Here is a 16,326-nt window from a genome sequence, read left to right on the forward strand (position 1 = left end):
ATAAGAGTCAAAATTGTCCTTCTGAAAAATAAGAGTTTAAGGTTAACTGAGCCAAACAAAGAAAGGAAGGTAAAATTCTTTTTGAAACCCCGAGCTCTTCTCCCTTCTTTATCTCAGGTTCTGCCTCTGGGGCCACCTTCTTTCTTCCTTCTAAATCATCTACACCTCCTCTAGTTCCTCAGCTCCAACATACTAATTCTTTCATGGAACTTCCCATTTTCTCTGCAACTCTCCCCATTTTCATTTCCTCTGAACTTCTCAGAAAGTGTCCTTTAAAATTAAGTCTTCTAAGGGTTCAGAAGATAAACCCTTAAATTTTCATATTCCCTGGACTAAACTAAACTGTGAGCCATAGCCAAAGATTTTCCCAAAGTATCAAATATCCTCCCTGATTCCCACCCCCACCCCACCCCCAGACTATAGGTGGTTGCCAAAATTGAATTCCAAATTTCTCTCTTATGGGCAAACTTCTCTATATTTACTAAACAATGACAAACTTGATGCAATTTTAGGTCAAAACCAGGGGACACGGATTTTAAAGACTTATAGGAGAGTTTGAGGAACCTGTGTGCTCTTGGACTTCCCAACTCTCAAATTTCTCCTTTTGTTGTACACCAAAAGGAGGGGGATGTTTTTGGGATGCTCACCCCAAAACATAGGGGCCATAATAGACACATAAGGTAGTATAGTCAACAACTGGACCCTATGACCCAGTGATATCCCACTTGCCTTAGAGTCACTATAGCCACTGTCCTATTGGTTAGGGTCACCAAGAAAATTCTCATGGGATTCCCTGTAACTTATTCTGTACCCCATGCAGTAAACACTCTCCTTTATTCTAAACCACACTTAACATTTATCAACCAACATCTCATCTCATATGAAGTCTTTTTGCTGGCTTCTACTCACATAACTCTTTTGTATTATAATGGCCTCAACCCAACTAGTATCCCTCATAACTGCATAATGCCAATGGGTAACATCCTGACCTTTTGTCAAGATCTTCAGGAAATTTCTTTGAGTAATGCTGAATTTTCATGATTCATTAATCATTCTTATGTAAAAGGTGACAATGTCAAATACTGTTCTGGGTAGACTGTTGAAACTCTTTTTGTTGTTGTTGAGGCAATATCTTTACCTATGGCTATCACAGCCCATCAAGCTGAACTACATACTCTTATACAGGCTTGTACTTTGATCTGTGGTGAAACTGCCCGTATTTATATTTATAGTGCATATGCTTTCAAAGTAACTCATGATTTTGGAATGTTGTGGAAGCAACATGGCTCTCTTTCTTACTTCCAGTAAAATGAAAGCAAAATGGTTTAAAATTGTTGTATGTAATATTTTTGGCTGCTGTATTTGCTATTATTATGATTCTGCAGAATATTAAAGTTGACTCTCCGTTATCTAGTGGAAATCAAACTCCTGGCAGTTCCACAAGAAATACGTCTTTTAAAGAAATCAACCACAACCAAAACTTTATCATGGTTCAAAGAGATATTTCTATAAGTTACAAAGAATTTTGACATTTGATCTCAGAAAAGGAAAAATAAGAATGGAAACTTAACCATGATTGGTTTGATTAAAAAAAAAAAAAAAAGTGAAGGAGAAGAAGAAGAAGGACCAGATTAAGATGATGGAGTAGAAGAATATGTGCTTATCTTCTCCAGCCAGAGCAAATCTTCTATAGGAATACACTGGAACCCACCAAAAATAAAAAAAATAAAATAAAATAAAAAAAAAGATATCCTATATCCAAAGACGATGGAGAAGCCACAACAAAATGGTAAGAGGGAAACAATTATGATAAAATCAAATCTTACGCATGCTGGGTAGGTGACTCACAAACTGGAGAACAAGAACACCAAAGATCTTCTGACACTGTTTTAAAGGTTCTAGGTCCCACATCAGGCTCCCCAGCCTGGGAATTCAGCCAAGGGACTGGGAATCCCCAGGGAATCTGATTTTGAAGGTCAGTTGGATTTGATTACAGAGCCTCCATAAGACTGGGGGATAAAGAAACTCTTGGAGGGCACAAACAAAATCTTGTGTACCCCAGGGCCCATGAGAAAGGAGCAGTGGCCCCGACGTAGACTGGGCCAGAACCAGCTGTGAGTGTTTGAGGGTAGCCTTCAAAGGCATGGCTTGGCAGTGTCCTGCCATGCAGATGGAGGCACTGACAGCGTCAGTCCTAGGACCTGTATCCCAGCATAGGCCCTCTTGGAGGTTACCAATAGCCATACTATAGAAGCCCATAGACTCTAAGACTGGGTTGCCTAAGGTCAAACAACTAACAGGAAGGGAACACAACCCCACCCATCAGCAGTTAGCCTCAGTTTCTGTTTTGTCCTACTCTGTAACCCCATGGACTGCAGCATGCCAGGCTTCCCTGTTCATCACCAACTACCAGAGCTTGCTCAAACTCATGTCCATTGAGTTGGTGATGCCATCCAACCCATATCATCCTCTGTCATCCCCTTCTTCTCCTGCCTTAAATCTTTCCAAGCATCAGGTTCTTTTTCAATGAGTCAGTTCTTCCCATCAGGTGGCCAAAGCAGACAACTGGATTAAAGTTTTTGAAGCATGGCCTTACCCACCAGAGCAAGGCCCAATTTTCCCCCTAGCAAGTCTCTCCCATCAGGAAGCTTGCATAAGTCTCTTATGCTCATCTGCCAGAGAGCAGACAGAAGAAATAAAGAGCTACAATCCCATTAGCCTCCAGAACTAACACCACAATCACAGAAAATACTGAAAATGAAAAGAAATGAGATTATGTCCCAGAGGAAAGAATTAGATAAAACCCTAGAAAAACAACTAAATTAAATGGAGATAGCCAACCTCCCAGAGGGGGAAAATAAAAGAAGAAGAAAATTCAGAATAATGAAAATAAAGATGATTCTGGGTCTTAGGACAAGAATGGAGGCAAAGATTGAGAAGATGCAAGAAATGTTTACCAAGGAAATAGAAGAATTAAAGAAAACCAGAGATGAACGACATATTAAAAGAAATCAATAGCAGAATAACTGAGGAAGAAGAATGGATAAGTGACTTGGAAGTCAGAATGGTTGAAATCAATGCTGCAAAATAGATTAAAAAAAAAAAAGAAGAAGAAGAAGAAGAAGGAAAAGAAATGAAGACAGCCTAACAGACCTCTGGGACAACATTAAACACACAGATATTTGCATTATAGGGGTCACAGAAGGAGAAGAGGGAGAGAATGGATCTGAGAAAATATTTAAAGAGATAATAACTGAAAACCAATTCAGAAAATGGATAGAAGACCTGAAAAGACAATTCTCTAAAGACGACACAACTGGGAAAAGAGAAAGTCAAAGCTGTATATTGTCAATATGCTTATTTAACTTATATGCAGAGTACATTATTAGAAATGCCAGGCTGGATGAAGCACGAGCTGGAATCAATAACCTCAGATATGCAGATGACACCACCCTTATGGCAGAAAGCAAAGAGGAACTAAAGAACCTCTTGATGAAGGTGAAAGGGAAGAGAGAAAGTTCCTATCACTTCATGGCAAATAGATAGGAAAACAATGGCAAAAGTGACAGACTTAATTTTCATGGGTTCCAAAATCACTGCAGATGGTAATTGCAGCCATGAAATTAAAAGCCACTTTCACCTTGGAAGAAAAGCTATGACAAACCTAAACCATATTTTAAAACGGAGATATCACTTTCCCAACAAAGGTCCATATAGTCAAAGCTCTGGTTTTTCCATTAGTCATGTAAGGATGTGAGTGTTGGACCATAAAGAAGACTGAGTGCCAAATAATTGATGCTTTTCAGCTGTGGTGTTAGAGAAGGACTCTTGAGAGGCCCTTAGACTGCAAAGAGATCAAACTAGTCAATTCTAAAGGAAATCAATCCTGAATATTCATTGGAATAAATGATGCTGAAACAGAAGTTCCAAAAAATTGACCACCTGATGTGAACAGCCGACTCATCAGAAAAGTCCCTGATGCTGGGAAAGATTGAAGGCAGGAGGAGAAGGGGACAACAGTGGATAAAATGGCTGGATGGCATCACCAACTCAGTAAACATGAGTTTGAACAATTTCCAGGAGATGGTGAAGGACAGGGAAGCCTGGCATGCTGGAGTCCATGGGGTTGCAAAGATTCAGACACATCTGAACCACAGACAAGAACAACTAAAACAGGCATACAGATGGCCAATGAGCACATGAAAAGATGTTCAAAATTGCTAGTAATTAGAGAAATGCAAATCAAAACTACAATTAAATATCACCTCAACCTGTTACAATGGGTATCATCAAAAGGTCTGCAGAAAACAAATATTGGAGAGGGTGTGGAGAGAAGAGAACCTTTTTGTACTATTACTGGGAATGTTAATGGTTCAGGCATAATGGAGAACCATATGGAAGTTCCTCAAAAAAAACTAAAAATACAGCTACCATATGACCCTGCAATCCCATTCCTGGGCATATATCAAGAGAAAAACATGGCCCGAAAAAGCACATGCACCCCAATGTTCATTGCAGCCCTGTTTACGATGGCCAAGACATGGAAACAACATAAATGGCCATCATCAAAGGAATGCACAAAGAAAATGTGGAGATATACATATACACACACGCACACACACACACACACACACACACAGTGGAATATTACTCAGTCATTAACAATAATGAAATAGTGTCATTTGAGCAATATGGATGGACCTAGAGAGTGTCATACTGGGTGAAGTAAGTCAGATAGAAAGGAGAAATATCATATGACATTCTTCATATGTGAAATCTAAAAAGAAATAATACAAATTAACTTACAAAACAGAAAGACTCAAAGACTTAGAAAGAAACTCATGTTTCCTTTTGGGAAGTAATATTTAAGGACTTTGGGAAGGTTATGTACACACTCTTATATTTCAAATGGATAAACAACAAAAACCTATTGTATATCACATGGAACTTTGCTCAATAGTATGTATCAGCCTGGATGGGATAGGGGTTTGGGGAAGAATGGATACATGTATTTGTATGGCTGAGTCCCTTCACTGTCCACCTGAAATTATCACATTGTTAATTGGCTACAGCCGAACATAAAATGTTTTTGGGTGTTAAAAATAAATTAACATTAAATTTAAAAAGAAAAAAAACAGAAAGCTCTAGTTTGAATTAAATAACAACCTAGTTCTACCGGAGAATCTAAAATTCCCATTCCTCACCATTGTACGTACATTAAACCACTGGTCTACTGACAAAATGATAGCTTTCATGAATCAGTATTGATGGGATAATCTTCTTGAGGCCATAAAAACTGTCCTCCTTCATTTTCCATGCTTGTCTGAAGTACAACCAAAGAAAGCATATTCATACAGTCCTCAGACACTTTAAATTATGGAGCCTAGTGGAGAATTTGAGCTCTAAAAAATTGATTTCATACATATTCCTCCGTCCCATAGAAATAAATAGGTTTTAGTCATGGCCTATATATTTTCGAAATGGACCGAGGCCTTCCCTTGAAGACAAAATACTGCCTCTTTGTGACTAAAGTCTATTTGAACGAGTTCATTCCTACCTGGTGAACTCATTCTCCAACTTCATAGTTATTCAGGAACACATTTTACTGGCCAGGTACTTCAACAAGTCTCTGCTGTTTCTCAGCACTTTAATTATGCTTATCATCCTCACTCCTCTAATTTAGTTGAACATACCAGTAAAATTACTAAGACTTAGATCAAAGAATTTGTAGAGGCCCTCTAAATATCTTGGCCAAAATTATTATCATCGGTCCTTCTATATCTCAGATCTCAGTACAGTTCAGTCGCTCAGTCATGTATGATGCTTTATAAGACCATGGACTGCAGCACACCAGGTTTCTATGTCCATCACAAACTCCCTGAGGTTGATCAAACTCATGTCCATTGAGTCAGTGATGCCATCTAACCATCTCATCCTCTGTCATCCCCTTCTCCTCCTGCCTTCAATCTTGCCCAGTTTCAGGGTCTTTTACAGTGAGTCAGTTCTCCCTATCAGGTGGCCAAATTATTGGAGTTTCAACTTCAACATCAGTTCTTTCAATGAATAGTCAAGACTGATTTCCTTTAGGATTTACTGGTTGGCTCTCCTTGCAGTCCAAGGGACTCTCAAGAGTCTTCTCCAACAACATAGTTCAAAAGCATCAGTTCTTTGGTGCTCAGCTTTCTTTATAGTCCAACTCTCAAATCCATACATTACTACTGGAAAAACCTTAGTTTGACTAAATGGACCTTTGTTGGCAAAGTAATGTCTCTGCTTTTTAATATGGTCATACCTTTCCTTCCAAAGAGCAAGCTTCTTTTAATTTCATGGCTGCAGTCAACATCTGCAGTGATTTTGGAGCCCAGAAAAATAAATTCTGCCCAGGAAACTGTTTCCCCAGTTTTCTCATCCATTTGCCATGTAATGATGGGATTGGATACTATGATCTTAGTTTTCTGAATGTTAAGTTTTAAGTCAGCTTTTTCACTCTCCTCTTTCACTCTCATCCCAAGACTCTTTAGTTCTTCTTCACTTTCTGCCTTAAGGGTGGTGTCATCTGAATATCTGAGGTTATTGATATTTCTCCTGTAATTATTGATTCCAGCTTATGCTTCATCCAGCCCACCATTTCACATAATATATTCTGCATATAAGTTAAATAAACAGGGTGATGATATACAACCTTGACGTACTCCTTTCCGGATTTGCAACCAGTCTGTTGTTCTATGTCCAGTTTCCCCCACAGTCAGTCTCTCCCATCCTGAGATGCTTTTTGAGGTAGTCACAGGATGCCCAATGTACTTTTCCATTTGCCTCATTTGACCTATGATTGATCAAAGGAGAGATATTCCAATATGGCAAAAGCCCAATTGCTCTTTAGAAAAGACTCAGATGCCAGGAAAGATTGAAGGCAGGAAGAGAAGGGGATGACAGTGGATGAGATGGTTGGATGGCATCACCGATACAATGGACAGGAGTTTGGGAAAGATCTGGGAGATGGTGAAGGACAGGGAAGCGTGATATGCTTCAGTTTATGGGGTCACAAAGCCACACAACTGAATGACTGAACAACAACAAATTGTTCTGTAACACATAATCATGTATTGATACAGCTATGTTTTCACAGCTTTCTTTCTGGACACAAAGAACTAATTTTAAGAATCATACTTCCAATCTGGAGATTTGATCTGTTGAAAAATATTCCTCCAGAAAGACTTTTTAACCTTACTGGAAAGGTATCTATCAAGTACTTCTAACCAGACCCTGTACTGTCAGATTGTAAGGAAAGCACTCTTATTCACGTGGCACACTTAAGTGTGAAAGTCCTTCAGTCGTGTCTGATTTTTTGTGACCCATGGACTCTACAGTCCATAGAATTCTCCAGGTCAGAATACTGGAATGGGTAGCATTTCCCTTCTCCAGGGGATCTTCCCAACCCAAGGATGGAATCCAGGTCTCCTACATTGCTGGCAGATTCTTTACCAGCTGAGCCACCAGGGAAGACAATGGCACACTTAAAGCAGTCACTAAACTGACTGAACTTGTACATCAACCAGTGACGTGAAGGTAAAAATTTCCAAGAATTAAAGCAGATTTTATCTGAAGAGAGATCTTTCCCAAGATTTACTTCAGATGATCTACAGTGTCCAAGATCTTGATAACATATGAAACTTCCGTAAAAGTTGCCTGAGCGTTATCTCTATTCCTCCTCGTTACTCAGTTTGTGCAAAAGTAATTGCAGTTTTATATTGTTGCAAACTGACATTTGATATTGGTATTCTTAAATGTGGCTATTTATCCATCATTTTAATGTGAATTTTATTGGTTTATATTTACTTTGTCAAAGACTTATTACTGGTTGCTTATTTCATATATTTTTTTTAGACTACAGAAATAATGTAAGACCAAAAGCAAATTCAAACAATTTTCTTATCTAAGTACAAAATGGGTCATAAAGCAGTAGAGAGAGCTCACATTATCAGCAATGCCCTTGGCCTAGTAACTGATAAGGAGCATACTGCACTGATAAGTGCAGTGGTGGTTCAGGAAGTTTAGCAAAGGAGTCAAGAGTCTTGGAGATGAGGAGTGTAGTGGCCAGCAATTGAATATGACAATGATCAGTTGAGAGCAATCATCAAATCTGATACTCTTACAACCTCTGGAGAAGTTGACAAAAAAAAAAAAAAAGAAAAAAAAAAACTCATCATTGACCATTCTATGGTTGTTTGGCTTTTGAAGCAAATTGTTGTTCACTTTTGGCAAGATGAAAAAGATCAATAAGTGGACGACCAAAAATTTAAAAAAAAGAAAAACATTATTTTGAAGTGTCATCTTCTCTTACTCTACACAATAATGGACAATTTCTCCATCGGATTGTGACATGTGACATGTTGTTGTATACAACAACCAGTGATGACAAGCCAAGTGTTTGGACTGAGAATAAGCTTCGAAGCACTTCCCAAAGCCAAACTTGCACCAAAAAAGTCATGGTCACTGTTTGGTGTCCTACTGCCAGTCTGATCCATTACAGCTTACTGAATACCAAGTGAAACTATTACATTTGAGAAGTATGCTGTCAAGACTGTCACAGCTCTGGAAATAAAAGTCAATAGACTTTTTTCTTTTTTTTTTTTGGTTGGGGACTTCCTCATGGCTGGTCTTGTAGGCAGACCCCAAATTGCAGACTTCTGGATCTGTGGTTTTATCTTTGATATTAATTTAATGAAATTCTTAGTGTCTTAAATATTTTTTTCTTCCTCTCTTTTATTGTTCTCATTATATGTTTGGTACATTATTTTCAGTTGTGCCATAAACCCTGAATATTCTTTTTTCTTTTTTTTTTAAATCTTTTTTTCTGTCTTTATTTTCTTTGTTTTTTTTTGGTTTTTGGGAATTCTATTAAGATATTCTCAAATTCAGATAATTTTTTCTATCATATTCAGGGTACTAATAAGCCTAAAATGATAATCTTCACTTTTGTTAACAGTATTTTTATTTTTATTATCTCTTGGATTCTTTCTTAAGATTTTACTCTCTTTGTTTGCAATGCCCAGCTGTCTTTTCATGTTGTCTACTTTAACCATTAAAGTAATTAGCATTTTAATCATGTTTGTTTGAATTTCCAGTTTGCTAATACGATTATCTTGGCATGTCTGGTTCTGATGCCTGTTCTGTTTTTCCTATGTGTGTTTTGTTTTTGCCATTTTATATGCCTTATAACTTTTTTCTTGATCATTTGACATGATGTAAATGAAACTTCTGTAAGTAAGTTAAGTAAGTAAGTGAAGTCGCTCAGTCGTGTCTGACTCTTTGCGACCCCGTGGACTGTAGCCTACCAGGCTCTTCCTTCCATGGGATTCTCCAGGCATGAATACTGGAGTGGGTTGCCATTTCCTTCTCCAAATAAACCTTTAGAAATATGGTGATGAATTGTGAAAGTGAAAGTCATTCAGTCGTGTCGGACTTTTTGCAACTCCATGGACTATACAATGGGAAAGGGAAATAATCTGGAGTCTTATGATTAGATCTCAGAATTGTTTTTCTACCCTCAACTCAGTTAAGCTCTGAAATTATTGTTGTAAATTAGACTCTTTGGTTAAGTGCTTTCCCCTGAGAGCAGGCTTGATTAGGAACAGGGTGTTCTGGCACATTTCAAAATAGCTATTTTTCCTTTCCCCTTGTGTGAGTGTCGCAGAGTTGGACACGACGGAGTGACTGAACTGATCTGAACTGTGTGAGTGCATTTTACATTGATATTTATTCTTGAAATCTTGTTGAGCCCCTGAATTTCACAATATTATGGGGGCCCCTAATGACAGAGTAATTCTGGAATCTTTAACTCTCAGGCTTGTTGACATTTAGCCTCCAGCCATCTGTCAATTCCAATTCAGGTTTTCCTATTTCACTGATAGTATCCATGGAGTTACTTGCTCTAGCACTTTGTTTTCTTATATTGCCTGTCCATCTTTCCAGTTTTGGGATCAGTGGTTTGCCCTACTATCTTATTTCTTTTATAGGTCTAAAATGAGTTGTTGATTTTTCAGTTCAGGATTGTACTTCTTAGGATAGAAGGATAACTGACAATTTCTTTACAGTGGAAGTAAATACCACATTTAAATAATTTTTTGTTACAATTTAACCCTCATAATATACTTGAAAAATAGTGAACACAAATTTTTGAAAATAATTTTAATACTGTCTCTACGTATTTATTTTTACTATCTGAATAAAATAATTCACTGGAAAATTATAGAATATAATTCTATATGCAGTAGTATTCCATGATATAGAACTACAAAACTTATCAAATAAGATGATGCATTAGTTTTTACTTCTTCCAAAAGAAATTACCATAAATTTAGCAGCTTAAAACATTTTTTTTTCTTTTAATATCACAGTCGTATAAATCAAAACCCCAGGTTCTGGCTTAACTGGGACTCTGTGCTATTTTTCACAAAAATCAGCTATAAGTAGATTTGTGCTTCTCTCTGGAGGTGCTGGTAATGAATCTACTCCCAGGTTCATTCAGGACATTAGCACTATTTAGTTCTATTACAGGCCTTGGATTGAAATTTTCCTTTGTCTATTTATCACTGGTTAGGGTCATTCACAGCTTCCAGGGGCAAACTGTATGTAATAACTCATGGCCCTTTTACTCAAGCTTTAATGACAGTAATGTCTAGTCAACTTCTTATGCTTTGAATCTCTCTGATCTCTTCTTCTACTTTATGTCTTTCCTTATTTTCTTTTTTCTTCTCTTTATCTCTGATGGTTTTGCATATCTCTTCTGTTTTCAGTGCTCATGTGCTTGCACTGACCTCACCTGGATAATCCAGCATAATCTCTCTTTTTTAAGAACAGCTGGCTTAATAAATATATCTGCCCTTCAGAGAAGAACCTATTAATAGACAATTGCTTAACTGAATAATCTTAGGGATAGAAACTTTGTGAAAGGACAAAGTAATTTAAGAATCATTACTACCACAAGTGACAAGTCTTTTATTATTTACATTAAAATATCAGTGAACAAGGTAGTAAGCCATTCTGACTATGACACAAAGATAATTGATAGGCTGATTATGTCAAGTTTCATAAGATTTGTGCAAGTGATCTCAATAAATATTGGTGGTTGAAACTAAATATATTTTGCATTGTAATTACAACATGGAGCCTTAATGAATAATTGCACTTTTGAGAGTTCAGCTTTATTTGCTTTCTTGAAGTGACTGAGGAATTTGAATAGAATCAAAATTTGCATTTTTTATTTTACAAATATAATCTCTCATATTGTGACTATATTTCTATAAGTAAAATATTATTGTGGTTTAATATTATAAAATAAAAAAGATACAAGGAAATTTTGTAAAGATATTATTTAACTTGTTCAAACACCCTGAATATTTAATTACTACTGTTAACTTAATGGGTTTTCCTGGTGGCTCAGACAATAAAGAATCTGCCTATAATACAGGATACTTTGGTTTGATTCCTGGGTCAGGAAGATGCCCTGGAGAAGGGAGTGGCTACCCACTCCAGTGTTCTTGCCTGGAGAATTCTATGGACAGAGGAGCCTGGCAGGCTACATACAGTCCATGGGGGTCACAGAGTACACGTGACTGAGTGGCAATGCTTCCACACACTTCACTAACTTAATACAAATTCCATTATCCATCCTATATTTCAAAATAAATCTGATTATGTGATGAATCAATTGACTTCTCCAAATGATACTGTTCAGTCAATGAAGGGAGAAGGTGTTTATTTTTATTGATGTCCCCTTCTAATTATTCCATCTTAAAGTCTACATTAAACAGTTACATTTTTACATACAGTCATTAACTGAGCCCTTGTGTACTATGAGATTACTTTTACTATCAAACCTTTATGATACAAGAGATATTTTTCAAAAATATAATATAAATAAAAATTTTACTCTTTTTAATTATCCTTTGCCTGGAAGAGAAAGTTCTGATGTCCAAATGACTTTAAAATCTTCAGAGACCTTAACACATATTTAGTTCAGTTCAGTTGCTCAGTCATGTCTGCCTCTTTCTGACCCCACAGACTGCAGCAAGCCAGGCCTCCCTGTCCAACACCAACTCCTGGAGTTTACTCAAACTCATGTCCGTTGGGTCAGTGATGCCATCCAACCATCTCATCCTCTGTCATCCCCTTCTCCTCCTGCCTTCAATCTTTCCCAGCATCAAAGTCTTTTCAAATGAGTCAGGTGGCCAAAGTATTGTAATTTCACCTTCAACATCAGTCCTTCCAATGAATATTTAGGACTGATTTCCTTTAGGATGGACTCATTGGATCTCCTTGGAGTCCAAAGGACTCTCAAGAGTCTTCTCCAACACCACAGTTCAAAAGCATCAATTCTTTGGTGCTCAGCTTTCTTTATGGTACACCTCTCACATCCATACATGATTACTGGAAAAAAAAAACATAGCCTTGACTAGACAGACCTTTGATGGCAAAATAATGTCTGTTTTTAATATTCTGTCTAGTTCGGTCATAACTTTTCTTTCAAGGAGTAAGTGTCTTTTAATTTCATGGCTGCAGTCACCATTTGCCGTGATTTTGGAGCCAAAAAAATAAAGTCTATCACTGTTTCCACCATTTCCCCATCTATTTGCCATGAAGTGATGGGACCAGATGCCATGATGTTAATTTTCTGAATGTTGAGCTTTAAGCCACCTTTTTTACTGTCCTCTTTCACTTTCATAAGTGGTTCTTTAGTTCTTCTTTGCTTTCTGCCATAATAATGGTGTCTTCTTCATATTTGAGTTTATTGATATTTCTCCTGGCAATTTTGATTCCAGCTTGTGCTACATCCAGCCCAGCATTTCACATGATGTATTCTGCATATAAGTTAAATAAGCAGGGTGACAATATACAAAGTTGATGTACTCCTTTCCCAATTTGGAACCAGTCTTTTATTCCATTTCCAGTTCTAACTGTTGCTTCCTGACCTGCATACAGATTTCTCAAGAGGAAGGTCAGCTGTCTTTAAGAATTTGCCACAGTTTGTGGTGATCCACGAAGTCTTCCCTTGTGGCTCAGCTGGTAAAGAAGCCACTTGCAGTGCAGGAGACCTGGGTTCAATCCCTAGAGAAGGGAAAGTCTACCCACTCCAGTATTCTGGCCTAAAGAATACCATGGACTGTATTATACAGTCCATGGGATCACAAAGAGTCAGACATGACTGAGAGACTTTCACTTCACTTTCACACAGTCACACATATTAGGGCATTTTATACATCAAAGAGATATTAAAAATATCAATTTTACTGTACAAAGAAGAAAAGAAAAATTATCATGAAAGTCTCATTGATTTTAAAAATGAATGAAATATTCTAGAATACATTCTTCAGTAGTCATTTAAAAATAATTCAACTTACTTATAAGCTACAAAGTACTGGAGGATTTCTATTTTGCCTACAAAATATTTTAAAATAATTCAGTAATAATCACAAAAGATTAAAATCACCATTCTTAATTTTCTAATTTATGGATAGTACTCTCTGTATCCCTAATGATCAGTGATATTTACAGTGTTGGCCTCGAAATTACAACACTGAAAATTTCGGCAGGAACACAAATGTGAAAAGATTTTTTTTTTTTTTAATTTGTTAAAGCACCTTAAGGCCAAAAGAGTGTGAATGATGGTTATTCAGAAGTGAGAGTGTTTGCAACATTTGGCTTAGAGTGATGGTTCTCAATGAGTGGTCTCCAGTATTTACACAGTATTTCATGGAAAGCTGATGCACATGTAATTTATCATGCTTTAATCTACTGACTTTATGTACTGAAAACAAACTTCTAGAAGGAATCACAATCACTTGTATTTACAAGCCCTCTAGATAACTCTTTTTTTTTTTTTCTTTTGGGAGGGGTGTTAGTTCTAAAATGTCTTGTAGGTCTTCATGAAAAAGTTCAACTTCAGCTTCTTCAGCATTACTGGTTGGGGCATAGACTTGGATAACTGTGATATTGAATGGTTTGCCTTGGAGACGAACAGAGATCATTCTGTCATTTTTGAGATTGTATCCAGGTACTGCATTTTGGACTTTTTTGTTGACCATGATGGCTACTCCATTTCTTCTGAGGGATTCCTGCCCGCAGTAGTAGATATAATGGTCATCTGAGTTAAATTCACCCATTCCAGTCCATTTTAGTTCGCTGATTCTCAGAATGTCGACGTTCACTCTTGCCATCTCTCGTTTGACCACTACCAATTTGCCTTGTTTCATGGACCTGACATTCCAGGTTCCTATGCAATATTGCTCTTTACAGCATCGGACCTTCCTTCTATCACCAGTCACATCCACAACAGGGTATTGTTTTTGCTTTGGCTTCATCCCTTCATTCTTTCTGAAGTTATTTCTCCACTGATCTCCAGTAGCATATTGGGCACCTAATGACCTGGGGAATCCCTCTTTCAGTATCCTATCATTTTGCCTTTTCATACTTTTCATGGGGTTCTCAAGGCAAAAATACTGAAGTGGTTTGCCATTCCCTTCTCCAGTGGACCACATTCTGTCAGACCTCTCCACCATGACCCACCCGTCTTGGGTTCCCCACGAACATGGCTTGGTTTCATTGAGTTAGACAAAGCTGTGGTCCTAGTGTGATTAGATTGACTGGTTTTCTGTGAGTATGGTTTCAGTGTGTCTGCCTTCTGATGCCCTCTTGTAACAGCTACCATCTTACTTGGGTTTCTCTTACCTTGGATGATGGGTATCTCTTTCCGTCACCCTTCCTGACCCTCAAGGTGGGATAGCTCCTCTAGGCCCTCCTGGGCCATGGCAGCCACCACTCCTCAGGTTGCTCCTCCTGGCCGCCGCCCCTGGCCTCGGGCATGGAGTGGCTCCTCAGGGCCACTGACCCTGGCCTCGGGCGGGAGGTGGCTTCTCCCAGCTGCCCCTGACCTCAGACACAGGGTAGCTCCTCTCTGCTGCTGCCACTGGCCTCGGATGCAGGGTAGCTCCTCTCACCACCCCTGACCTCGGACGCGGGGTGTCTCCTCCCGAGCACCACTGACCTCAGACGTGGGGTAGCTCCTCTTGGCCCCCGCCCCGGCCTCGGACTTGGGTGGCTCCTCTCGGCCGTTATTACGCCGGCACTCAAGGCCACTGGCCATGACCTCGGACATAGGGTAACTCCTCTCGGCTGTGCTTAGTGCGCCAGGGCACAGCCGCCCATGCTTAGTGCGCCGGGTTTCAGCCTGGAATGCAAAAGTAGGAAGTCAAGAAACACCTGGAGTAACAGGCAAATTTGGCCTTGGAATGCAGAATGAAGCAGGGAAAAGACTAACAGAGTTTTGCCAAGAAAATGCACTGGTCATAGCAAACACCCTCTTCCAACAACACAAGAGAAGACTTTACACATGGACATCACCAGATAGTCAACACCAAAATCAGATTGGTTATATTCTTGCAGCCAAAGATGGAGAACAGTCAACAAAAACAAGACCAGGAGCTGACTGTGGCTCAAATCATGAACTCCTTGTTACCAAATTCAGACTCAAATTGAAGAAAGTAGGGAAAACTGCTAGACCATTCAGGTATGACCTAAATCAAATCCCTTATGGTTATACAGTGGAAGAGAGAAATTGATGTAAGGGCCTAGATCTGATAGATAGAGTGCCTGATGAACTATGGATAGAGGTTCATGACATTGTACAGGAGACAGGGATCAACACCATCCCCATGGAAAAGAAAGGCAAAAAAGCAAAATGGCTGCCTGGGGAGGCCTTACAAATAGCTGTGAAGAGAAGAGAGGTGAAAAGCAAAGGAGAAAAGGAAAGATATAAGCATATGAATGCACAGTTCCAGAGAATAATAAGAAGAGATAAGAAACCCTTCTTCAGTGGTCAATGCAAAGAAATAGAGGAAAACAACAGAAGGGGAAAGACTAGAGATCTCTTCAAGAAAATTAGAGATACCAAGGGAACATTTCATGCAAAGATGAGCTCGATAAAGGACAGAAAGGGTCTGGACCTAACAGAAGCAGAAGATATTAAGAAGAGGTGGCAAGAATACAAAGAAGAACTGTACAAAAAAGATCTTCACCACCCAGATAATCACGATGGTGTGATCACTCATCTAAAGCCAGACATCTTGGAATGTGAAGTCAAGTGGGCCTTGGAAAACATCGCTATGAACAAAGCTAGTGGAGGTGATGGAATTCCAGCTGAGCTGTTTCAAATCCTGAAAGATGGTGCTGTGAAAGTGCTGCACTCAATATGCCAGCAAATTTGGAAAACTCAGCAGTGGCCACAGGACTGGAAAAGATCAGGTTTCATTCCAATTCTAAAGAAAGGCA

This window comes from Budorcas taxicolor, chromosome 14 (assembly GCF_023091745.1).
Source record: "Budorcas taxicolor isolate Tak-1 chromosome 14, Takin1.1, whole genome shotgun sequence".
In the NCBI taxonomy this organism is placed as follows: Eukaryota; Metazoa; Chordata; class Mammalia; order Artiodactyla; family Bovidae; genus Budorcas; species Budorcas taxicolor.